This window comes from Protopterus annectens, chromosome 1.part0 (assembly GCF_019279795.1).
Source record: "Protopterus annectens isolate FY-2018-M chromosome 1.part0, PAN1.0, whole genome shotgun sequence".
NCBI lineage: Eukaryota > Metazoa > Chordata > Ceratodontiformes > Protopteridae > Protopterus > Protopterus annectens.
The window spans coordinates 1,861,658,715-1,861,684,468 of record NC_056725.1 but is presented as its reverse complement, the minus strand read 5'-3'; the positions used below and the strand labels follow the sequence as shown (position 1 = coordinate 1,861,684,468).

At 43.1% G+C, this 25,754-nt stretch overlaps 1 protein-coding gene across 1 annotated transcript in view; it reads left to right on the top strand.

Moving 5' to 3' along the window:
• The window catches only part of WDR70 (WD repeat domain 70), a 2,546,720-nt gene that overhangs the window by 2,168,125 nt on the left and 352,841 nt on the right, over positions 1-25,754 (top strand). The window lies entirely within an intron of this gene.

Sequence of the window (25,754 nt, the reverse complement as noted above, 5' to 3'; positions counted from 1 at the left end):
TCCTGTTTCTTAGCGGGTGTGTTCCGGCCTCCCGGGGAGAGGAGCCTTTGAGGTGATGAGGAGTGTCCTGGCCTCTGAGCCTGGTCAACGGTCCATCCCTCTAGCTCCTCCCTCTTCAGTGCCTGCAGATGCCTCTTACCAACCTCTTGCTCACAGGCCCAGGGATCCATCGCCCCAGGTTTCCCCACTGGGAATTTCCTCCTCTTCCGAGGTTTCTCCTGATCCTGCAGGGGAACCCCCTCGGAAGAGGACGTGTAAGAGGAAACACACAGACTCCCCTGAGTCTACTACATCTGATACCGACTTAGATGAGTCGGAGGGTTCCCCACGGTCCCCCTCTGAGGATGTCTCCTTTTCAGACATCCTTGAGCTCCTCAAACAGAGGGGGAATTGGCCCTCCATTGACCCCTCCGAGGATGAGTCTGTATACCTGGAGGCTTTTGGATCCCGACCCTCCACCTCCTGGGTGTCTCCGCCTTTCGACCCACTTATGCAGGTAGTGGCTCGTAAGGCGTGGGCGGCTCCAGATTCTGTGGAACCTGTCCCTAGAAGACCATCCAAATTCATTATGGCCCCTTCGGACAAACAGTTCCTTTCCAAGGGTGTCTCGGTGGATGCTATGGTGGTGGTGGCTGCCACTAAGAAGGAACTGGCGGATCCTTCAGTACCTGTCCATCCTCCTAATCAGGACTCTAGGACCATGGACAGGTATGGAAAGCGGATGTTTTCTTCAGCGACCTTTGCTATGCGTTCGCTGAATTATCTTTGTCACTTCACCAGGCTTCAACGAGATGTTCTCAAGGAACTGGGAGAAGTAGTCCAGGATCCTTCTGCTGCTGGGGCTCAGGAAAAGATTGCCTCGCAGCTTGCTATCCTGAATTCCATATCTAACTCCTCCATGCGGCTCATATCCTATGCGGCCGATGGAGCGAGCAGGGCCGCAGGCACAGGAGTTGCTTTTAGATGCCAAGCCTGGATGCGGCTTTGTAATTTTGCAGACCCCTTTAAGGCGTCCTTCACTAATACCCCCTTTGATGGTTCGGCTTTGTTCGGACCTCAGGTGAAGGATACCTTGACCAGGTGTGAGCAGGACGGTAAAACTCTTTCTGCCGTTGTAGTCCAGTTTTCCACTCCTTCTAGACCATACCCCAAGGGTCAGAAGGGGGGGAAGATGTGGTTCCATAAAGCCCAAGGAGCTACACCGGACACACGTGGTCAGTTTACCCCCAGAGGCAGAGGGGGTAACAATAATAGACGCCGCCCTAGAGGCAGGGGGGGTCCTCAGAACCAGGGCAACAGGGAGTCTCTTCCTGAGAAGCCCTTTCAGCATCCCTGAGGTGTTGCCCGACTGTCCACCCTTGGAGGCAGTCGGGGGAAGGATTTCGCTGTACCCAGTAGCCTGGCAATCCCTATCTCAAGAGATGTGGGTACAGTCGATTATATCCGAGGGTTACAAAATCACCTTCGAAAGGTTTCCCGTACCTCTACAATCCCTTCCAGACATCTCACCCGGTCAAAGGGATTTGGCAGAACAGGAGGTTTCAAAGCTCCTAGAAAAAAGAGCCGTCCAGACTGTGCCAGCAGACCAGGTAGGATCCAGCGTCTACTCCAGATTCTTTTTGGTCCCCAAAAGGACGGGAGATTGGAGACCAATATTAGACCTGAGCAATCTGAACAGATTTGTCAAGAAGGCAAGATTCCGGATGGTCACGCTTCAGTCCATTCTGCCCTTTTTGGGCAAGGACAACTGGATGTGCTCTATAGACCTTCAGGATGCGTACTATCACATAAAGATTCACAGACGCTCCAGAAGGTTTCTCCGCTTTCGGCTAGGGACCAGTCATTACCAATTCAGAGCTCTGCCCTTTGGCCTCACTTCAGCCCCCAGAGTGTTTACCAAATGCATGGCAGTGGTCACAGCTCATCTGAGACGTCGAGGATTCCAGGTGTTTCCCTATTTGGACGACTGGCTCCTCTCTGCCACCACCAAGTGTCAGCTTCTTCAGTCCAGAGACTACACTCTACAGCTTTGCAGGAGTTTGGGAATTTCAGTAAACTTCGAAAAATCTTCTCTGCTGCCTTGCCAATCTATCACCTTTATAGGCAGAATTAAACACCGTCAAAATGTTAGCCAGACTAACAGATCAAAGAATTCTGGACATCCAAAAATTTGTTCGGCTTCTTTTGCAAAGCAACAAGATCAAAGCCAGATTTATACTGAAGGTTCTAGGTCTTATGGCTGCGGCCATTGTTCTTCTACCACTGGCTCGCTTCCACATGCGTCTTCTGCAGTGGATGCTATTCACGCAGTGGTCGTACCACAGTCTCCCGATGAGGCACGAAATCTTGGTAACACAGTCGTGTCGAGCTCATCTGAACTGGTGGATATCTTCCCCTCTTCTTCATCAGGGCCGACCTTTTATTCCCCCTCCTCCAGTTGCCACAGTCACTACGGATGCCTCTCTGATCGGGTGGGGCATTATCAGGGCAGGATGGTCCACGGACGTGGCAACCCATAGAATACCATCTGCACATAAATGTCCTGGAGATGAGAGCAGTGCTTTTAACGTTGCAAGCCCTCAACGACTTTCTTCCCACGGGACTATTGCAGTACAGACGGACAACATGTCCGTAGTCTGGTACATCAACAAGCAGGGTGGGACCAGGTCCTATCCGTTATGTCGAGAAGCTCTCAGACTTTGGCAGTGGGCGATCTCTTCTCAGCGGTTTCTGATAGCAACGCACATCCCCGGCAGGTCCAACCTATTAGCGGACAGGCTGAGCAGATCCATTCTGATGCCTCACGAGTGGTCTCTCAATCAATCTGTAGTGGATCAGATTTTTCTGAAGTAGGGCACTCCTTGTTGCGATCTTTTTGCTACTCCTCAAAACAACAAGTGCCCGATTTCTTCACTCTCTTTCCCCTTCCAGGCCAACCTCTGAGAGACTCTCTAACCCAGGATTGGCCCGGGGACTTCTATGCTTTTCCTCCTTTTCCCTTGATTCCACAAGTCATTCAGAAAGCCACCGTTTTGAGAGCCAAGTTGATCCTCATTGCCCCATATTGGCCTCGACAAATTTGGTTTCCGCCTCTGCATCGTCACCTTCTGGTGCAGCCCTGGCATCTGGACCCAGTTCCGGATCTCTTGATCCACCAATCGGGTCAGCAGCACCGGGCCATTCATTCTCTCAACCTCACTGCTTGGTTGCTCCACTTCCTACCCTAGCCAGGCTACCGATGATTTCGGACTCAGTCAGAGACATTTTAGTCTCTTCCTTGAAGTCGTCCACTAGGACTGTTTATGCTAGCAAGTGGCGACGTTTTTCTATTTGGGCGAATTCCAGAAATATTGACCCCTTTACTGCTCCTGTACATTCGGTTTTAGATTTCCTGGCAGAGGTTTTTCATTCAGGATCCTCATCATCTACAGTCAAAGTACAACTGGCTGCTATTTCTAAGTATCATGTTGGCCTGCATGACAATAGCATTATGTCTCATAGGTTATGCAAGGCCTTTCTGAGAGGAGTTTTCCTCCTAATACCACCTATAAAGCATCCTCCTCCGCAATGGGATCTAAACTTAATGTTGGCATCCTTGATACTACCTCCCTTCGAACCGTCTGCTTCATGTTCTTTGAAGCTATTGACCTGGAAAACTATATTTTTACTGGCTGTCACTTCAGCAAGAAGGGTTTCCGAGATTCAAGCTCTCTGCATCCGTTCCCCTTACTTGGTTTTTCATAAGGACAGGGTATCATTAAGAACTAACCCTTCCTTTCTTCCCAAAGTCGTATCTCAAACCAACATTAACCAGTCTATAGACCTACCAGTCTTTTTCCCAAACTATTCCGACAGAGCTGAACAGAAACTGCATTTTTTGGATGTCCATCGTCAGCTCAGGTACTATTTGCATAGAACTAAACAATTCAGAAAATCGGACCAATTATTTGTCTCCTATGCAGAAAACAGGATAGGTCTTCCAGTATCTAAAGTGACCTTATCCAGATGGTTGACTTCCACTATTTCCTATGTGTACTCTCTCAGGGGCAAACAGCTATCTTCTAAGCCAAAAGCACACTCAGCCAGGAGTCTATCCACTTCTGCAGCTTTTCAGGATAGACTACCCATTGATACCATTTGTGCAGCAGCTACTTGGGCCACGCCTCATACCTTTGTCTCTCATTACAAGTTGGACTTGGCCTCTAGAGATAGGGCCAGTTTTGGTTCCACAGTTCTCAAGAGTCTGTTCCATTGAGCCACCCGGGATACAGGTGCTAGGGACGCGGTCCCATCCAGCAAGAATGAAGGCGAGATTGACAACTTAACATTTAGAAGTTATGTACCTACCATAACGTTCCATGTTAGTTGTCTTCTCTCGCCTTCTTTCTTGCCTCCCTCCCTCCTTCCCCCTGGCCTGGACAGATCTTGGAGAGTTCCTATTAGATTGTTTCCTCCGGTACGTTGTTAGGAGGATTTTCTTTTAGGAACCATGGTTCCTAATTCTGTTAGGATAGTCTTTAGCAGGGTAAGTTAGCTACCAAACGAGATCTGAGGTAGTTCCGCCTTGCATCATGGGATATAGGGTTGCCTCGAGCTGGTAAAAGGAGTTCTCGAGCTAAAGCAAGTGCCGAGTCGGAGCCGAGGATCGGCTCCGAACCCATCCAGCAAGAAAGAAGGCGCGAGAAGACAACTAACATGGAACGTTATGGTAGGTACATAACTTCTAATTTATAGTTATTGCTTTGTGACAGTGATGCAGATTTTCTTTTGTGAATTTATTTTTTCTATCACTATCTTTTTTAGAGAATTGATAGTGTGTGCTGTTACATATTAGATCATTAGATTAATTTAGGGGTAGTTTTGATACCATGGATCCAGTGTTGCCTATTTTTGCCTTTTCCAGCATATGTGTTGTTTGATACGTCCGGGTCTGACCTTGATGCTGATCTCAAAGCTTATCAGATCCAGAGCTCTGACTCTTCCCCTGCCCATAGTTTCCTAGGCTGTACCTCAAATGCTTAGATCACATTTGCCACTCGAACATTTCAGCCATACAGACAGCTCCTGGTTATTCAGTAGGATATTTGTATTATATACTTACTTCTCTCTCTCCTACAGTGAGAGTTTTTTTCTCAAACTATTCACATTAGTATATACATTTGATAGTTCTAGATAATTTGTGTGTTGTTATTGGTTGTACTTAGTTATTTTCTTAGATAGTTAATAATCTAGAGTTAAGGTTTTAATCTCTGTATTAAGAAGTGTTTTCCTGTAATTACAGTACAGTTTATTATAATAGTTCTGCTTAGTTTAGAGGTAGATTTTTGTATCAGAAAATTGTTCTAGGATTAATGAAAATGTTGGAATTGACAAGATTTAAGAAATGCTCGGAATGTGGGGACAAACTACTACTACAGGACCTACATTCCAAATGTGTTTATTGTCTCAGTGCTGCACACCTTGAAACTGAGTGCCAGTCCTGTGCAGCTTTTAGTGCAAGATCCCTTCAGACCAGAATGGACAAACTCTTTTTAAAGCGGCTTCCTTCCATCCCAGACAGGGGCTACTCCTTCACCTTCCTCATTTTCAAAGAAAGAAAAAATTAAATTGAAGGGACAGGATAAAGAGGATAAAGATATGACAGAAAATGAAAGGAGCAAGTCTGCATCTAAATCTGTGAAGATTGCTGCCGTCATCATTTGAAGTCATGGTCTGTCTGCCTGAACCCCAAAGTGCCCAGAAGGTTGGATTTGACACCCCCATGGGCCCGGTCATCATCTCCTCAAACCATTTACCAGGACCAGTGAGTTCTAGACTCCAGTTTCCAGTACTCCAAGAAAGACGGTAGTCTCGACCATCATTGGTAACAGTGTCCACTGATTGGCAAGAAGCCTTACAGGACTCAGTCAGCAGGATGATGAGGAAATTCCTGAGGACACAGGTACAGCTTGGAGTTACACCATCACCGTCCCCTAGGAAGGTACCGAGTGTTGGCCAACTTACCCCTCCTATACAAAATTTTGCATGACCCAACCTTTGTGTTTGGTTTTACTGGAACCAAGTGGAACTGTAGCATCTTTGTCGGCAACGGAGCTTCTTATTTCTTTGACGCCAACTGTCTCCCAATCTCTCTCTTGACTCCGATGCCATTGAATCAGGATGAGGCTCGAAGCCGAAGCTTTGGAGCTGAGTTCTGAGACGGTGAGTTGAAGCAGAGACTCTTAGAGCCATCTCTTCCTTTCAGGGCTTCTGCCTTGGACAGCTCAGATCTGAGATCAGCTTTGGGGCTGGGGCTCTTTGATGCAGAGGTTTCCCTCTCTTCAGAAGGGAGGGAATCATTGGCTCCAGTAGCAGCTTCAACCTTTGAGGCCTTTGAAAGGATTTTGGTGAATAGCAAAGACAAAGTAACTTCAACTAGTTTGGTTCCACCCAACCCATCTGCACTCTCCTTCTTCTTTGCCTCTTCATGCTGTACAGGGATAGTTGGCACTAAGGGTTTCTGAGGAAGTCTGCTTCGTTAGCTTCCTGTCTGATTCTGAGCCTTCTGTTGCACCCCCAGAAGGTGTCCCCAGAAAAAGGATGTGCAAGCAGAAGCATCTAGACTCTTCGTTAGAATCTTTCATCGAAGTTACTGACTTAGAGGAAGGAGAGGATTCCCCTCATTCCCTCTCTGAAGATGTCTCATTCCATGACATTCTAGAATTAATGAAACGGAGAAGGGGTTGGACATCCCAAGACCCTTCTCCTTATGAGTCAAAATTCTTGGAGCCCTTTGGTTCCAGACCAACATTATCCTGGGTGGTACCCTCCATTGACCCACTTATTGACCCCATGGCTCAAATTGCATGGACATACCCTGATGTGGTGGAGCTCCATACCTAACAAAGCCAACTGTGTATTATCTGTGCCTACAGACAGGAACAACTAGAGTAAGAGTTCAACTGTGGATGCTGTGGTGGTGGCAGCAGAGACACAAAAAAAAGCTATCAGAAGAAAGCTCTTCCATTCATTCCCCTATTACAGAGTCTAGGGTGATGGACAGATTTGGGAAGCAGGCCTATGCATCAGTGAGTTTCACAGTTAGAGTGCTGAAATACGTAGCTCATTTAACAAGGTTCCAGAGAGACTTGACTAAAGAGATCACCAAGTCACTGTCTGGGTTGTTGCCCATGGATGTTCAAAAAACAGTGGACTTCCAGCTCTCCACCCATCAGTCCTTCTCTAATGAGGCCATGTGTCCATATATCTCCACTCTAACCAGCGGACGGTATATCCAGAGCAGCAGGCCAGGATGTGACTTTGCAGAAGGTTTAAGTCATCTTTTATCAATGCCCCTCATGATAGTTCAACCTTGTTTGATCCAGAAGTCAGGGATGCACTGATCAGGAGCCAACAAGATGGCAAGACTCTCTCTACAGTGGGAGTGCACTTCTCCACCTTACAAAGAATGTTGTCTACAAACCAGAGACTGGGAAAGATGATGTGATTCTGCAAATCACAGAATTCTTTCCTTGGCTCCCAAGATGGCAGACCACCCCATGTCAGAGTGGGAGGCAATTTTAATAGGCAGTGCCCAAGAGGCAGAGGCGGACCGCACAATCAAGACTTTTGTGGCCCATTCTCTGAGAAAGCATTTCACCACTTCTGAACAGTTGCCTGACTGATGTACACTGGAGACAGTCGGGGGGGGGGGCATCTCTTTTTGCACCATCAAGCCTGGCACACAACATCAGATACATGGGTGCTAAGAATAAAATTCAGAGACTATTCAATTCCCTTTCCCTTTTAAATCAGAAAAAGAAAAAAGTCCTCAATGTTCCACCCAGTCAGTGAGACTTAGCAGTCGTAAAAAATTTCAAAGTTGCTGAAAAAAGTGTAATCCAACCAGTCTCTCATGACCAGTTAGAGTCCAGAGTCTATTCCAGGTTCTTTTTAGTACCAGTGAAGACCAGGGATCTCAGACCCATTTTGGATCTCAGTTGCCTAAACCAGTTCTTAAGACAGATAAAATTCTAGATGGGCATGGTTCAGTCTATTTTGTTCCTTCAGAGGAAGGAAGATTGGATGTGCCCAATAGATCTCCACGACACCTACTATCATATTAAAATAGTGAAGCACTCCAGAAGATTTCTCCACTTCCATCTGGGAGCCAGTCATTTCCAAATCAGAGTGCCACCATTCAGTCTCACCACAGCCCCCAGGCTGTTCACCAAGATCACGGCAGTAGTAGCTGTGTACCTGTACCTACTGGGAGCTAAGTCTTGCCATATCTCAATGACTGGCTCCTCATTGCCCCCACTGAGCGACTTCTCATCATGCATAGGTTCATAGTTAGATACTAGGCTATTGGCCCTAGGGCCCTATATAAGCCTAGCCAAAAAGGTACCCTGGCTTTCGCCACCCAAGTAAATTATTTTCCTGTGCCCCTGTCAAGCAGAGCCACAGAAGTGATCCCTGGGGTGAATTTTCTATTTCCCATCCAGTCATCAAGATTTTTCTTGGAGTGCTAATGAGGAGCTCTGTTTGACATAGGTAGTCTGTTCCAGAGTATGGGAAGTCTCTGGGACAGGAATCTATCCCCCCAACATGTTCTGTTTATTGTGGTGACAAGGTTTAGGTCCCTAGAGCATGTAACTCAGAGGGATTGGGATTTCTTTAAGTGGAGCATGTCCAGCTCTACGTTTGACATAGCTTTGTATGTTAGGCAGAGATCACCTCTGAGTAGGCGATATGCGATGTAGTAAAGCTAGAGTTTTTGAGACAGTCTGCATACGGCATCTGTTTGAGGCCAGTAATCCTCTTTGTGAGGTATTTCTGTGGCCTTTTCAGTTGTAGATGTCTTGTGAGGTACATACCAAAAGGGGCGTTGTACTCTAATCGGTCTAATGAGTGATGAGTAGAGGGGAACAATGATCTCTTTTTTTCTGGATGAGAAACCTTTTGTGATGAGGTGTGCCACATAGAAGGATTTCCTGACCACTGTGACAATGTGATTATCAAAGGAGAGACTACTGTCCACGTGTCCCAAGGTCTCTTATCACACTTTCAGTGTTAAGTAGACTACTGCCTATGTGGTAGGTCATGGGTACAGAATTTTTACCAAAGGGGATGACAATGCACTTGTTGGCATTGAGCTTGAGGCCATAGCTTTGACACCAGGCATCTGTCTCAGTGAGGCCCTTTTGTAGGATGTCCAGATCATTAGGAGTTTCGATTATGGCTCTTAGTTTGCAGTCATCTGCGAACTTAGTTAGCCAAAGACCTTCTGTGTTAGCCTGTACTTCAGAGAAGTAGATACCAAACAGAAGAGGACCTAGGACTGAACCCTGTGGTACTCCACCTGTCACTGGTCTGAAGTCAGATTTGGAGTCTGCTACTTTCACAGTGTGGGTTCTGTTAGTAAGCAAGTTGGCAACCCATCTTGTGACATAGGGATTTATACCTAGTTTAGTGAGTTTATCTATAATTCCAGAGTGGGGGATGGTGTCGAAAGCCTTGGAGAGATCTAGATAGACTGTGTGAACCACCTTACCCTCATCTATGGCTTTGGTGACTGCTTCAAAGAAGTCTATCAGGTTTAGAAGACATGATCTGCCTTTTACAAACCCGAACTGTGTGGGGTCCAGAGTTTGGAGATTACCAGTATCTTTGTTTATGATTTCCATGATGATATGTTCTATGGCCTTGCAGACCAGGCTCGTCAGGCTAATGGGGTGGTAGCTCCCGGGGTCTGTCGTGGCTCCCCCTTTGTGGAGTCGGATAACCGTCACAGTGCGCCATTCAGTGGGCACAAAGCCTGAGGTGAGGCTATGATTGAACATGGTACTTAGGTGGGGTGCCAGTTCATTCTGTAGTTCGTGTAGAATGCAGCCTGGGATGTTCTCAGGTCCCATGGATGCTGTGTTCTTGTTTTTGGAGAGTGAGGTTTTTACCTGTGCAGCCGTGATTTCAGGAACTTTGCATTCTTCTGGTATAGAGATGGGCCCTTTAGGGAGTGAGAGGGTGGGGATAAAGTTAGCACTAAAACTATTTGCCAGGATGTTGGCAATATCAGTTGGTTCTGTATATTTAGTGCCATTGTGCTGCAACTCAGAACAGATCTGAGTGTTGCAATTGAGATTCTTGACATAGCTACAGAATGCTTTGTGGTTGTCTTTAGAATCAGTGGCAATTTTGTTTTCATAACTAGCTTTGGAGGATTTTATGTGGGATCTCAGCTTCATTTTACTCTTTTTTTGCAACAGTTTCTTTCATTTGTTGTAGAGTTTGTTTATGGCAGAAGATCACCAGATTGGCTTCCTTTTTTTGGAAGCTAGCATGTTGGTTCTGTTAGGGATAGCATGATCCATGCACTCGTGTAAGTGCTTATAAAGTGCATTTGTGTAGGATTCGGCAGTCGTACCTCTATTGTCCATCTGCATGGGTGTCGTGAAGTTTGCCACTTCTGTCTTAAGAAGCGTGAAGTTGGCTTTGGAGAAATATTTTATGGTTGTTTCCCTAATGGAGGGAGGGGGTGGGGTGTGGATGTCTAGGGTAATTAGCTTGCGGTCCGATCTGACCAACGAGGAATTGACTTCTGGTGTGGAACACCGGTCGCCCGTGTTGGTAATGACCAGGTCTAGGATATTGCTGCCCCTAGTGGGGGTGTGGATAAGTTGATCCAAGGCGTTGGAATTTATGAATTCCAGAGAATGTTGAGCAAAAGAGTTGGTACATGAGTAGTTTTCCCAGTTAATTGTGGGGTAGTTGAAATCACCCATTAGTAAGGTGTTGGGTTGTACCCTAATGTTTTCCAGTGTATCAAGAAAAGAGGAGTGGGAATCCTGCGGCATGGTGGAGGGGTCTGTAGCAAGCTACAATTTTGATTGCGGTCTTACCCAGAGTTAGTTGCACTTGGATAATCTCTGATGCATTATGCCGAGCAACTAGCTTGGAGGTGTGGACCTCCTTAATGAATATAGACACACCTCCGCCTTTAGTGTTCCAGTCCAGGTTAGGTGGCCGAAAGGTGTGGTATGAATTATAGCCTGGTAATGCAGGGGTGCTCTCTGGAGCTTTGAAACAGATCTCTGTCACTGCACAGAACTGATATGTTCATTGATTCGAAAGTCAAACATATACTTGACCAACAGGCCACCCTTTTTAAGGATTCCTGGGATTTTCTGAGTAAGATCAGCAAGGACATATACGATGATAATCTGCTAATGGTAACCACTCGCATTTGTGATCTTTTATCTGTCATACCCCATGATCAAGGAATAGAATGGTTCTATGAGTTTTTATGTAGTAACACTACTATGGGACACAATACTATATTGACAATAAGAACTTGTGTGGAACTAGTGTTGGAAAATAACTTCTTGATTTTTGATGGCCAGCTGTTTAGACAAAGACGGGGGTGGCCAAGGGCACTTGTGTACCTGTTTTTGCCAATATAGTTTTGGCACACTGGTAAGACTTTTTTGTTTTAAAGTCACCATTTAATGATTACTTGGCCTTATATGGCGATTACCTGGGTGACATAGTGTTGTTTTGGAAAGGAGGCGTCGATAGATTAGAGTTTTTTTTCAATATATTCATGAGACTACATCTTTTCTGAAGTTCACCATGTCTGTTGACAAAGATAAACTTAATTACTTGGATGTGACTATTAAGAAAAACTATGACAAAAAAAAATTCACCTCACATTTGTACAGGAAACCCACATAGTCTAACTCTCTTTTGCATTTCTCTGGCATCCTAGCCATCAAAAAGAGCCCTAGTAAAGGGGCAGTTTGTTAGGCTAGCCAGAATCGTGTTGGGTAGTGATGATTTTTTAGAGGAATGTAGGGTCTTGACAGGGATATTAAAGCGATGAGGTTACCCAGACTCATTTGTGGGCAACATAGCTAGTGAGGTTAATAGAAAAGCACTAATGGGGTATTTAGGGCATTGTTGTACTCTGAAATTAATGGTACTCACAGGAGGGACCACCAGTGCAACTGATGGATTTCATAAAGCTTTAATTTTGCCCTTTAATATAGACTTCTATGATATTAAAGAGATTATTATGAAATATTGGAGAATTTTAGAATGGATCCCATAGTTGCCGGTCTGTTGGGCAACAAGCCAGCTCTTGTTTACAAAAAGGACATTTCTTTTAAGGGGCTGTTGGAGAAAAACTCTATTATGCCAATAAATGGTGGGAATTTTAAATGTAGGAGATGCCCACAGTGCCCATCTATAGTTCATAAGGAGAAGATTAAAATCAAGAATTTTGGTTTTATTAAACCATCTAAAAAATACTATTGCTACTCCAAGGGTGTGGTATATGTGGCTCCGTGCCAGTCCTGTGATAGTTTTTATGTGGGGAAGACCAAGAGGGCTTTCAGACAAAGGATTTATCAGCATGTGTATGATACAGGGCATAAAAAATGAGAATAACGCCCTTTATAGACATATTAAATTCTATTCCACTCACAAGTTTATGTTTTGTGCTATTGACCATGTGAACTTAGGCCCTCGAGGGGGACCCACTGATGATTTCCTGGAGTATCCAGAGTTGAAGTGGCAGATTAAAACCAATGCCTATGAACCACATGGGCTTAATGACAGAATGTTCATGGGACCTTTGCTAAAGTTAAAATCTGTGTATTTTTTTATAATTTATTACTTGTTTTTTGCATTTCATATTTTACATATTTTTTATGATGTATTGTTTTATATAATCTTGGTTTTAAATAACTGAGTTTTGTTTAAGAGCTCATTAAGGGAGTGTCCCTATGTGAGTGTTTGACCAATGAGAGGGGAGAATTGTGTATTTGAAGTCTGTGATTTCTTTGTAATTTTATTCTGAAGAAGTCTGACATTTATTTTAGACGAAAGCACTTAATAAATATCTGTGGAGTGGTACCTGTGCTGAACTGTTGTTTTCTGAATCATTTTCTTGGTTTGCTTGATTTTATGCTGTCTTTTTTTGGTTGTTTGTGATGGAAAGTGAGATATAAACTTGGACAAGATACTGTAATATTGCATGCAATGTTCATCAATTAAAGTATTGAAAAGAAGAGGCAGCTTTACTACAGAAATACTAGAATGGGGTGTTGGTTGTTAATGAAATAGTATCATATGTTAGTAGTAGGGCAACTGTGAAAATATCGTTACATATAAGCATGAGAAGTGAAATAATTAAAAAAGTGAGAATGGTTGGGGCTACATGGACTGTTATAAGGAGTATTAGTTTTGGATAGATAAAGGACATAGCCTGATGAGAATGTGATGGGAGGACAGTGAGATAGTGCTTGATCTTATTAGAGAAGAGAGATGAGTGTTGTCATCTTAGAGCTTGTGATTGATGTAATTTATATAAACAAAGTTACTCCACCATTTTCTTTCCAGAATATAGCCTCCCTCTGATTGCTGCAGCCTCTAAAATAAATGCATATGCTACAAATATGCCACTTCTTGCACATCTTCATATGTATCCTCATGTTTTATTAAATCAGACCATAATTTGGTAACCTTTTCCTTTAAAACTGGTGGTACTTTCCTTGTAAATAGCTCTGTTTACATCTTCATATACAAAAGCAAACTTTTTTTAAATCACCTTTATTAAAATGTCAATTAAGACATAGGCAATCATATATTAATAGAAAGGAAAAAATATTCTATTTTTTTTTCCTTTTGCACGTTATACATTACCAGTTTTCTTTCTGTGTAACAATTCTTTCACTCCAACATTATATAAAATAACTCGAATCCTACCTTCCCTTAAACCTCACTCCTCCTGAACATTATTCTGCATGTATTGTTCCCACATTTTCCATTTATTTGTATGGAATTTGCTACTTCCATTTTCTAAAGATCCCTCTTCAAGTTCTTTGATCTCTTTTACACTATTTAGTAGTTCATTTACAGTTGGTGCTGGTTTTGGTTTCCATTTTCTAGTGATTGCTTTTTGGCATCCAGCAGAATTAAACTTAAGGCCTTACCATGTCTAGGCAATTCAGATCCCATATCCAAGCTCAAAAGAATCATTTCTGTAATTACAACCACCCCCTTTAATATTTCTGACACATGCCAACTCACTACACTCCCCAAAACATGTTCCTAGTTACCTCTTTTTCCCTATCACACTCCAACATTTGCTATCTACCCGAGGAAAAATTCTTTGAAGTCTGCTTGGATTTAAAAATACCTATACAAACACTTCCAAGCAAAAATCCTAAACAGTCTGGCTATTGTTGCATACCTGGGAGCCATACATATGTCCTGCCATTGTTTCCTTGCAGATGGCTTTTCCAATCTCTCTTCCAAATGCTTTCCAACCACTTCAGTTTGATTCTTGTAGTTCCAATGCATTGTTTTGTATGCCTTACCAATTATCCCCTTTTTAATAGCAGCTTCTGTTGTACATTTCAACAAAAATTCTGCCATTGCAGTTCTTCTACTTAGGACTCCCCTAAACCTTTCTCTTTGCCTGTGCTCCATTATCAGTCCCTGATAGGGATGGCAGTCTCTAACCTACAGTCCAAATGTCTCCTTGGCCTCATCACACTTTATTGCTTTTGACTTTCTAGTTTCTTGCTCCCAGTACCGTGAGTCCTTTGCCTATTCTCTATCCATACTTGCAGTTATTCCTATTGGCAAAATCTCCTTTCTCCATTCATGTGTTGGCTTAGTTCTAAATATGAAGCAGATAACGAAGGGGAAAGAAGACACCCCTGACTGGTTCTTCTATTCAAACACAACTTTCAGAGTGGAACATTCCCACTTTAATTCTTGCCTCTGATTCTTCATAGATCTTCCTAATTAACCTTATTATCAGGGAAGGCAAATGCTTTCAGTGCCCTACTCATGAAATCTCAGCTTACTTTGGCAAATGGTTTATTTGCATTAAGACCATCAACAACAGAGACAGATGTTTTCTTGTGTTTGATTTCCTGTGGATCATATTTGTTCTATTAATGTCAAATGTTTGCCTCCCCTCCACAAAACCACAGTGATCTATATCCATCAAATCTGGCAACGCCTTTGCTATTCTTTTAGGTAGTATAAACATGAATACTTTATAATCATGGTTTAAAATTGAAATGGGTTTGTATGAAGCTGGATCTTGATGGGTCTTTACTATCTTTGGGTAATACAGTCACCACAGATTTCTTCCAAGATAGTAATGCTTCCCCTCCTTTTCAAATACTATTAAACAAAATCTTCAGGATGTTTTATCACTTTCTTTCCTCCTAACTTTCAAATTTCCCCAGGAATACCTTCTGTTCTTGGAGGCTTTCCTGAAGATTGATTGTACATCTCCATTTTTAGCTCATCTCCTCCTGTCTTAACTGTTAGTTCTTGTGCCTGGTCTTCCTCTAATCTTGGCATAATTAAGTCGTCCATAAGTATTTCATTTGTGCTTTTTCTTTATTTTCACATTCCTCTGATCTACATATAAATTTTCCTAAAATTTCCTAAAGTATCTCTAATACTACTGTAGGTTCACTGGATAATTTTTTCATAGTGTTCCTAGGTTTGGCGACAACCCTTTCTACTTTCTGTTGCCCAAGTTGCTGTGCTAAAAGTGTTTAACAGCAGTATTTCTGACCTCATGCATATTATCCAAATGCTCACTTATTTTCTGTTTAGCACTCTGCAGTTGCTCCTCATCTTGTTCTGTGGGATTCCCTTTATTCTGCAATACTTTAACCTTTGTCAACCCCTCTACATAGTTCCTTTTTCTTCCTACCCATATTTCTTTCTCTTTTATTACTACCCTGCTTTAAATTACATTTTCATTTTATTCTACTCACTAGTTATTCCTTCTGAAGAAATTGCTATCTTACCTAATAACTCTCAAATAATTTGCACTTACTCATTCCTTATATCCCCTCCTTTAACAGGCAGGTGAGAAAGTACTAGTGTCTCATTTTCCCTTCACTACCCTGCATTTTTATCTTAGTTTTTATTGTTGCATTATCTGAAATGGTTATTGGATGTGTATTGAAACTTTCAATTAAATGCTCATGTTCATGTGAAATATAATTTTTTATCCAGTCTAGCGCGATTATTGCACCTTTTTTATATTCCTGGTCCACAAAAAAGAGCTGTTATGGAGAATAATATTAAACATTTCTTTTCTGAATGCATTTGTCAAGGTTCCCAAGTTCAAGATGCTAGCCCTGCAGGTAGTGCTTCCCCTGTTGTCAGACCACTGGTTCATGGTGAGTCTCTACTTAAAGATGCATATCATCATATCCACCCTGCTTATTGCATCAGGTGATTTTTGAGATTTGTCATCTTTGGTTCACTCTGTTTTCGGTATTACCCTTTGGGCTATCCACTGCACCTCAAGTGTTTACCAGATGCCTTCCCCCGATAGTGCTCCACTGTCGGTCTCTGGGCATGCACATTTATCTTTTTTCGCACAATTTGCTAATCTGTGCAGAGTCTGCATCCAGGTTTTTGGATTCACTAGAGAAGTTCCTCGGCCTTACTCTTTCAGCTAGGGTTCAAGTTTGTACCTCCAGAAGTAATGTCTGACATCTTTCCAAAGGCTACTCTTTCTGGGGTGCTTAATCCGCTTCCACAAGAGAATAGCCTTTTTTCCAGAAGACAAGATTCAGTCTTAGCAGATGGCGTTTCTACAATTCTCCAAGAGGAATTTTGGCTCAGTAAGAGAATTCCTAAAAATTCCTGGACTGATGGCATTCATGATTCTCATGATACTACTGTCCCCTCTTCACATGAGCAAGATTTAATGGTATGTCCAAAATTGTTGGACCCTGCACTTTCATTCCATGGAATGCCAGTGCTGCCTTTCACCAGACAAGAGTTACAGTGATGGAGCGATCAGTTAAGTATCTATCCAGGATTTGCTTTCCCTTCTCCAATGGTAATGCAGTCTGTCCAGACGGATTCGTCTGACTTCGCTTGGGGAGCTGTGAATGAGGATGCAAGTGGAAACCTTTTGGGGGTCCATGGAAACACAGAAGGACATCAATATCAAGGACATGTTGTGGGTGGGTCATGCCTTGAAAGTCCTTCACCATCTGTGGACTACAGGTCCTCTTCTGATGGTTACAGACAACACCACATTGATGTGGTATCTCAATAAACAAGAGGATACAAGATCATACCCTCTGCGCCAGTTGGCAGTGACGGCCTTGGAGCTAGCTTTACAGCATTCTCCTACACTTCAGGCTTCATATATCCAATGAGAGCAGAACATTGTGGCAGACTAAGCAGATCAACTCAAGTGACAGCTCAAGGCAGCAGTGTTCCAGGATGTAGTCCAGATGTGCGAAAGGCCTCAAATATATCTGTTCATCTGCCTTCAAAACAGACAGCTGGAAAAATTCTGATGTTCATCGTGTTTCACTGTTGCAGTCATTACTCTTGGGTTATCCTGCTGGCAAGCTACCCGCAGTCGGCCAGAATTCCAAAGTCTAGGTCTGGCGTCGGTCGCTGTCGCCTCTTCCCTGACGTCAGTGCGCCAGGGGCATAAAAGATGCAGCAGACGCCATTTTCTTCTGTCTTTCTTGCCACGCGGTACCCGAAGCAAAAGCAGTTCGCAAGTGCCGGTCGGCCGACTCCTGAGATTTTCACAGACGAATTTCAGATCCAAAGTCTTCATTAAAGCTAAGTACCCCGTTGGGGAAACTTTTTTCTTGCTCCAGACCAATGTCAGAAAAAGTTAACAATTGTATTTCTTGTGGGAAGCAAATACCTCATAAGGATTATCATTCTTACTGTATTCCTTGCCTAGGCCCTGATCATAACGTTGCTAGCTGTCGGTTTTGTGCTAGATTCAACAAACGCACTATTAAGCGACGGTTTGATTTTGCTTATCATTACTTTGGCCAAAAATTCAATTACATAATGCCGTCAGGACAGCCAATGACTGGAGTTTCTAAAAAACGCAAGGAAAAAGAGGACAGACATCCGAGATCGAAAACAGACGACGAGGCTTCCGCTAAGCCAGTCTCCGGTTGTCAGTGAGGTGCTTTCGCAGCCCCTAACACCCACTACCTCAGAGCCACAGGCTGCTGACGACTCCCACATGGAGCCAGCTAGGCCTCTGGATATTCAAGGTATTGGACACTCGGAATTCATTCCCTCAGATGGGTCCGGAGCTGCTGAGCAGGCATCGGCTTCTGAGGGTGTTTTCAGACCTACACTGCTATATGTAAAGCCTACGTCAGCTTCAAAATCAGAAATTACAGCAGCTTTAAAGACAAAGAAACAAGTACAGCATTATCCAGGACAGAATTCCATGCCTAAGAAACAGATGCTCAAAATGGCCGAAGACCTTATTACCTTGATCAGAGGTTCCCATCCCCATCCTGACAAGAGGCCTAGGCAACAGACAGACTATGAGTCTTCAGATCAGGTTTCCATTTCCTCTGACTCCTCTTCTGTACAGGAATACTCTCTTCCTCCCTATGAGGATTCTGATGCTGAAGAATCCATTCCTTCAGCCTCTCCTCCTGAGGATTATTCTTTTGAGGAAACCCTGCATACCATGAGGGAGCACTTCCACTGGGAGAGCCAAGATTACTCAGAATCAAAGACAACGCTTAGAGATTTTCTTTTACTTCCTCAACACAGGCCTCTTTCTATTCCCCCTGTGCTAGACATTGTAGATAATGTATTTTCAGAGTCCGGCCTTTCTCCAGACTCCTTACCTCCAGCTCCTGTTAAACCAGACAGATACTACAGGGTTCCTGATTCACACAAATTTCTTTATAAAAACCCTGCTGCTGAACCAGAAACTATTTCTCAGGATCCCAACGGGGTTAAGGCCACTACTGCAAAAAACCCTGTCCCTTCTGACAGGGATTCAAGGGCACTAGACAGATGGGGGGAAAAGGTTTACACTTCTGCTACTTTGGCTGTGAGGGCTTTAAATTGTCAATTTCGTATGATTAAATATCAGCAATACTTAATGTCACTGTTAAAACAGAAAATGTTGACTAATTCTGATTGTACAGAAAATAAAGAAATACAGGATTTATTGCATGCAACTGAACAAGTGGGAAAGCATACATTGCAATGTGGTTTTGATTCTCTGGAGGCCTCCTGCAGCGCCGCAGTTACGGGTTCTGTCATTAGGAGGCATGCTTGGTTAAAAGAACAAAATCTGCCTGATCATGTTAAAGCAAAATTATTAGATGCTCCATTACAGCATGATACTTTATTTGGTATTAAAGCTGAGGAGGTTTTGAAGAAAATGGAGGACAAAGTGAAATCTATGCAAACAGTAAAGGATTTCTTGCAGGTTCAGCCACCAAAATTTAGCAGGAACTGGCCTACACAGAATTGGTCCTTCCCAGTGTCGGACAGGCCACAAAGAGGCAGATACAGATGCACCAGAGGCAGATCCCATCCCCAGGGCTCATACAGGCCTAAACAGTGGGGGCTCTTCTACCTCCAAAAGTGGAGAAGACCAAGCACAGCCATACAGGAAGCAGTCCCAATGACTTGTCTCTGCCAGCACCAAGCACTTATCTTCTTGCAGCCCCCTTAGGGGGGAAACTAGCACTTTTCTCTCAAAATTGGCACATAATCACCCAGGACAAATGGGTATTAAATATAGTTTCCCAGGGCTACAGGTTTCACTTTCACACTCTGCCAAAGGCAAAAGGTATGCCAAACCTGCCACACAATCAATGGGCAGAGGCACAAAAACAAGTTTTGTCCCTTATGCAAATGAGGGCCATTCAGCAAGTACCACAGCAAGAGCAGGGACAAGGATTTTACTCGAGACTTTTCATGGTTCCCAGAAAGGACACAGCCTAGAGACCAATACTGGACCCGTCTTTTCTAAACACATTTCTGGACGTTCCAAAATTCAAAATGTTAACTCTGCAGCAGCTTCTGCCCATGCTGGGCAAGAAGGCTTGGCTTGTAACTTTGGACCTAAAAGAGGCATACCTGCATATACCAATCAGACAGTCTTGCAGAAGATACCTCAGATTCATAGCTGGCTCAGTGCACTACCAATTGTCTGCACTGCCCTTTGGCTTATCTACTGCACCCAGGGTCTTCACAAAATGCCTGGCACCAGTAATTGCATTTTGCAGACAAAGAGGAATTCAAATTTATCCTTACTTGGACAACTGCCTTATACAAGCAGAGAACAAGAACACTCTACCAAAGCATCTGGCGTCCGTAAAAAGATTATTAATTTGCCTAGGGTACACAGTAAATGAAAATAAATCAAAACTAGTACCTTCTCAAGAGATAATATTCCTGGGTGCAAGCTTAAATACATCTGCCCAGATGGCTTATCTCACGCCAGACAAACAAAGGCAACTAACTTCTTACTTCAAAATGTTGGCAACAAAGACCCAGTTATCTGCAAGAAAAATTCTGCAGGCCTTGGGCTTCATGGCATCCTGCATTCTGCTAATTCCATATGCCAGACTACATATGAGGAAACTTCAGTGGTACCTAAAAAGTGTCTGGACTCAACATTGTCAAAGCCTGGAAGCATTAATTACCCTCATTCCTTACCTGCAACAGGAGTTTCAATGGTGGGCTCATGCCTGTCACCTCAACAAGGGACAGTCAATAACAACAGATGCATCAGATTATGCCTGGGGAGCACACATGGCAGGAAAATGTATTCACGGCACATGGCCCACAAGCCAAATGCATCTACATATCAATCAAAAAGAGATGCTAGCTGTTCAGGATGCCCTGACAGCTTTCAAGGATCTACTCCATCCAGGACAACTACTGATAAGGACGGACAATACTACAGTCATGTGGTACATAAACAAGCAGGGAGGCACACATTCCTACCCCCTCTGCAGACAAGCCATGACTTTGTGGAACACAGCATTGACTCATCAAGTACACCTGCAAGCACAATTCGTGCCAGGAAAGAACAGTACTCTGGCAGACGAGCTATGCAGAAACCTTACGGATCCCCACTAGTGGAAACTGGATCCACAAGTCTTCAGCATGATAAAGGAATGGAGATGCCCAGACATAGATCTATTTACCTCCCCTCACAACTGCCAACTACAGAAATTCTGCACAAGGACTTACACAAGCAAGCATGGAAAGTGGATACTCTGTCATTCAGCTGGAAAAGTCTAACAGTATATGCTTTTCCTCCTCTGCCTCTCCTCCCCAAGGTACTGCTAAAGGTCAGACAACAGAAGCCAAGAATGATTCTGATTGCCCCAGACTGTCCACGCCAGCACTGGTACCCAATCCTAAAAAGCTTGTCTCAAGGCCCAGCCTGGACATTGCCTCTAATTCCTCACTTACTGACCCAGCGAAACAATCAGATTCTGCACAGCAAACTCAGGACCTTAAATGTGGCAGCATGGCGGATAATGTAACCATTCAAAGCACACCTCTCTCTAAAGCAGTGATGGATGTTATTTTGGAGGCCAGGAGGCCCAGTACCAGAAAATCTTATGCAGAAAAATGGAAAAGATTCTGTGCTTGGAACCAGGCACAAGGAATTGACACATCGGTACCAAACATTCCTCAGATTTTACAATACCCAACTGAGATGCTGGACAAAGGCCTATCCTTTTCATCAATGAAAATTCATGCCTCTGCCATATCAGCTCATTACAATAAGGAACCTCCTATTTTTCCCATCCATTGTTAAGGCAGTACCTCAGAGGGGCCAAAAACATAAGACCTCCAAGGAGAGCCCCAATACCTGCATGAGACCTCAATTATGTCTTGGAAAAGCTCACACTGCCACCTTTTGAGCCAGCAAATACAGCTGCTATAAAATTTTTATCTTGGAAAACAGCTGTGCTCCTAGCAATAACCTCTGCAAGACGAGTTTCAGAGTTACAGGCATTCATGGCTGTGGAACCTTTCATCATTTTCCATCCAGACAGGGTTTCTCTAAGGACGAACCCAACATTTATGCCTAAGGTAGTGTCCAGTGTGGCCCTTAACCAAATCATTCATTTACCTACCTTTTATCCAAACCCACAGAATAAGGGTGAGAGACTTCTGCATTCCTTGGACATACACAGACAACTACTTTTTTACCTGGATAGAACTAAAGCTTTCAGAAAAACTGAGCAACTTTTAGTGGCATATGCTGCAGGATCTCAAGGAAAGCCTATCTCAAAACAGTCTATTTCAAAATGGATAGGCCACTGCATTTGTTTCTGCTACTCACAACATGGCAAATCAGTGCCCAAGGGCATTAGGCCTCATTCTACCAGGGCAGCAGCCACTTCAGCAGCCTTTCTCAGAGGAGTACCAACCAAAGACATTTCAGAGGCTGCAACTTGGATTTCAGTGCACACTTTTACAAAGCACTACCATTTACCTCTCTACTCTAAATCCAGAGCAGGCTTCGCCACTACAGTTCTGCAAGGCCTTATAGCCTCTCCTAATCCTATTTAGGCCCGGCCACCCAGCCTTAGCTTTGGGATTCAACCCAAGAGTAATGACTGCAACAGTGAAACACGATGAACATAGTACAGTTGTGTACCTACCATAAATGTAGATGTTCGAGTGAATTCACTGTTGCAGTCCAGGTTACCCACCCTCCATCCCCCTTTTCTTTGCTGGGACTTATACTTCTCTATCTTATACAACCTATGTGGTGTATTTGCTTGTAGATGAAGGAAATGTTTATTTTACTGCATGCTTAATTATTGGCATAATATTTTTAGCCTACCATTTCGGGGGCACCTGACATCTGCGGCAAGAAAAACTGAAGAAAATGGCATCGGCTGCATCTTTTATACCCCTGGCGCACTGACGTCAGGGAAGAGGCGACAACAACCGACGCCGGACCTAGACTTTGGAATTCTGGCCGACTGCGGGTAGCCTGCCAGCAGGATAACCAAGAGTAATGACTGCAACAGTGAATACACTCAAGCATCTACATTTATGGTAGGTACACAACTGTACTTTCCATGCATCCTTGCAGCAATAATTAGAGGACAGATGCATTCTCTTACCCTTGGACAGGAATATTGTATGTGTTTCCACCCTTTCCACTGATTCACAAGGTACTTCTGAAAGTTTAGAAAGAAATGCAAAAGGTAATTGTGGTGATCCCCTATTGGCCAAGGCAGTCATGGTTCTCCCTTTTAATGGTATTGGCCAAGGGTCATTGCCATGGGCTTCCTGACACTTTGGATCTACTTACTTAGTCTTAGGGGTGACTGTTGCATCGCAGTTAGAAGAATTTTCAGCTGACAGCCTGGATGATTCACAGTCTTGCCTCTGTTTAATTTAAGCACTTGTTTCAGAAGGATGTACAGCAGGTATTAAAGGAGGCCAAATCACCTGCTACTAGAAAATCTTATGTTTATAAATGGATGAAGTTTTCTTAGTGGTGCCTAAATGAAAACAGAGTACAATGAGGTTAATATCCCTCTGGTCTTGAAATGTTTGTATGTGCTACTTCAAGATGGGTTATCGTATGAGTCTATTAAGGTATATTTAGCTTCCATCTCTGCTTATCTGCCAGTGGATCCCCCCTATTTCTTCTTCTCTTTTGGTAAAATGTTCATAAAATGAGTTTTACATATGAGACTCTCTTGTAAGCAAACTCCTCCTTCATAGGATCTCAACTATGTTCTTAAAAATTACCTTATCACCTTTCAAACTGGCAATGCAAGTTTTTCAGGTTTTTAATGTTGAAAACTGTTTTGCTTATTGCTCTAGTACCTGCAGGGTGAGGTTCCAAGCTGCATGCTCTCGTGGTGGGATATCCTTACCTAATTTTCCACAAGGATAGGGTTGTATTACACACTAATCCTTTCTTGCAGAAAGTGGTCTTAGAATGCACTCTCATTCAGTCTATTAATCTTCTGTGTTCTTTCCAGAACCTAAGAATAAGGGAGAAGAGGATACTTCATTTTTTGGATGCCTATCAGCGGCTCAGGTGCTACCTTAACAGAACTAAATCTTTTAGGAAGGCTGAAAGGCTTTTTATTTCCTTCTCATGTGCAAAGAAAGGTCAGCCTGTCTCTAAGCAAACCATTGCACTTTGATTGTCCTCTGGTATTGTTTTTTGTTGCACCCACAATGTCAGGGTGAATCTAGGCAAGGCAAAGACATGTTCCATCAGGGACTTTTCCTCTTCAGTGACATATTGAAAAGGAGTGGATTCTAGAAGTATTTTAGAGGCAGCAACTTGGTTTTCTGTCCATACCTTTACAAAGCACTGCAAGCTGGATGTCTTTTTTAAATCCGGAGCAGGCTTCACAATGACCATTCTAAAGGTGCTTCAGAATCCTTATCCTTCCTCCTCCCAGATTGGGTAAACTTTGGAAATCTACTCATATGCCAGTAAGGCAGTGTGTCTGTTGAACATAATACAGTTGTGTGAGTTCTACTTACGTGTTACAGCAGATGTTCATAAAGTCGTCTGCCTAACTGACAGCACCCTCCTACCCATCCCTCCTTTTGTTGGATATGTATAGTTTGTTGTTGGTGATGTCGCAGAGTTTTTTTTCTACAGTGTTATGGGGGGGTGCAAGTGTGTGTGTGTGTGTGTGTGTGTGTGTGTGTGTGTGTGTGTCTTCTGGTTTGGAGCATTAGGTGTTTGCAAAGCTTGCATTTTCATGGGCTGTCCTTGCTGGACCATGTCAAACTGAAGGGGGCCTGCCTGTGGGTCTGAAGGGGGCAGTTCTGGTCCTGCCACATAATTGGTTCTTCCCACCCATAGACAGGCAGTGAGTGGAGCTCTGAGTTTTGATAGTCTACCAGAGAGGAGGGTCGAAGGGCACTACTACCCTTGTGCCCATATGCCAGTAAGGCAGTATGTTCTACAAACATCTACTGTTTCAGGTAAGTAGACTTGAACAACTGTACTTTACTTTTGTTATAGATTTTAACATTTTATGAATAAATGTTTGAATTAGCATTGTAATCGTTGAGGGAAAGGGGACATACAAGCAAGGAATATACCTTGATGTGTTCTAAAAACAAAAAAGAAGGTCATATATGGTTCGACTGTGATATGATACAGGAAAATGCATTAGCAGTAAGCAGTGATGAGTATGATGTGAATGACAAATGAGTAGAAATTGAAGTTGAGGATAGTTGCAGAAAAAAAATCACTTTATTCCACAAAGTGATAATGAAACTCATGAAAAAGGTATTCAGGATGTATATGATGGTGAAACTGAAATGAACAGCATTTGAAGATGTTTGATAACATAGAACTGAAATTATTAAGAAATGCAATATGCTAGTGTCTGAAGGGAAGGAAGATGAAATACGTAAATGAAGAGGCGGCAGGGTGTACAGAGTACATAAGAGGAAGAGGAAAATGAGAAGAAAAGGGAGAAAGAACGAGATTAAAGGGATATATATTTTATCTGCTATCTTAAATGTAAATAGTATAATGATTTGGTAATAGTGGTTGCTTTAAAATGGCGTTGGAAGTACAGTGTTATAGCATTGCTTGGTATTAAAAATTTAAGGAAGGAAAAAGCGATCAGTTTGAGAATTTATGGATGGACAATGTGGTTTGGTCTTAGAGTTAGATGTTTGTTCAGGGAGAGCTGTCTTCAATAGAAAAGGGAAAGTTAATTGTAATAAATGTATTAGTAATTAAACCATGGAAGGAGTTGGTATTTGATATTAAAATAATTGAATAAGCAATTGCATAGACTTACTATTTATTCTACTGCAAATTAAAGTGATAGGGTAGATTTGAGCAGTTAAGACAATTTTTTATAGATTTACCTGTTACAGTGGTAATAAGTGTAATAAGTGTATTATTTGGAAAGAAAATGAAAATACAACTACCAACATAAAAATTTCAA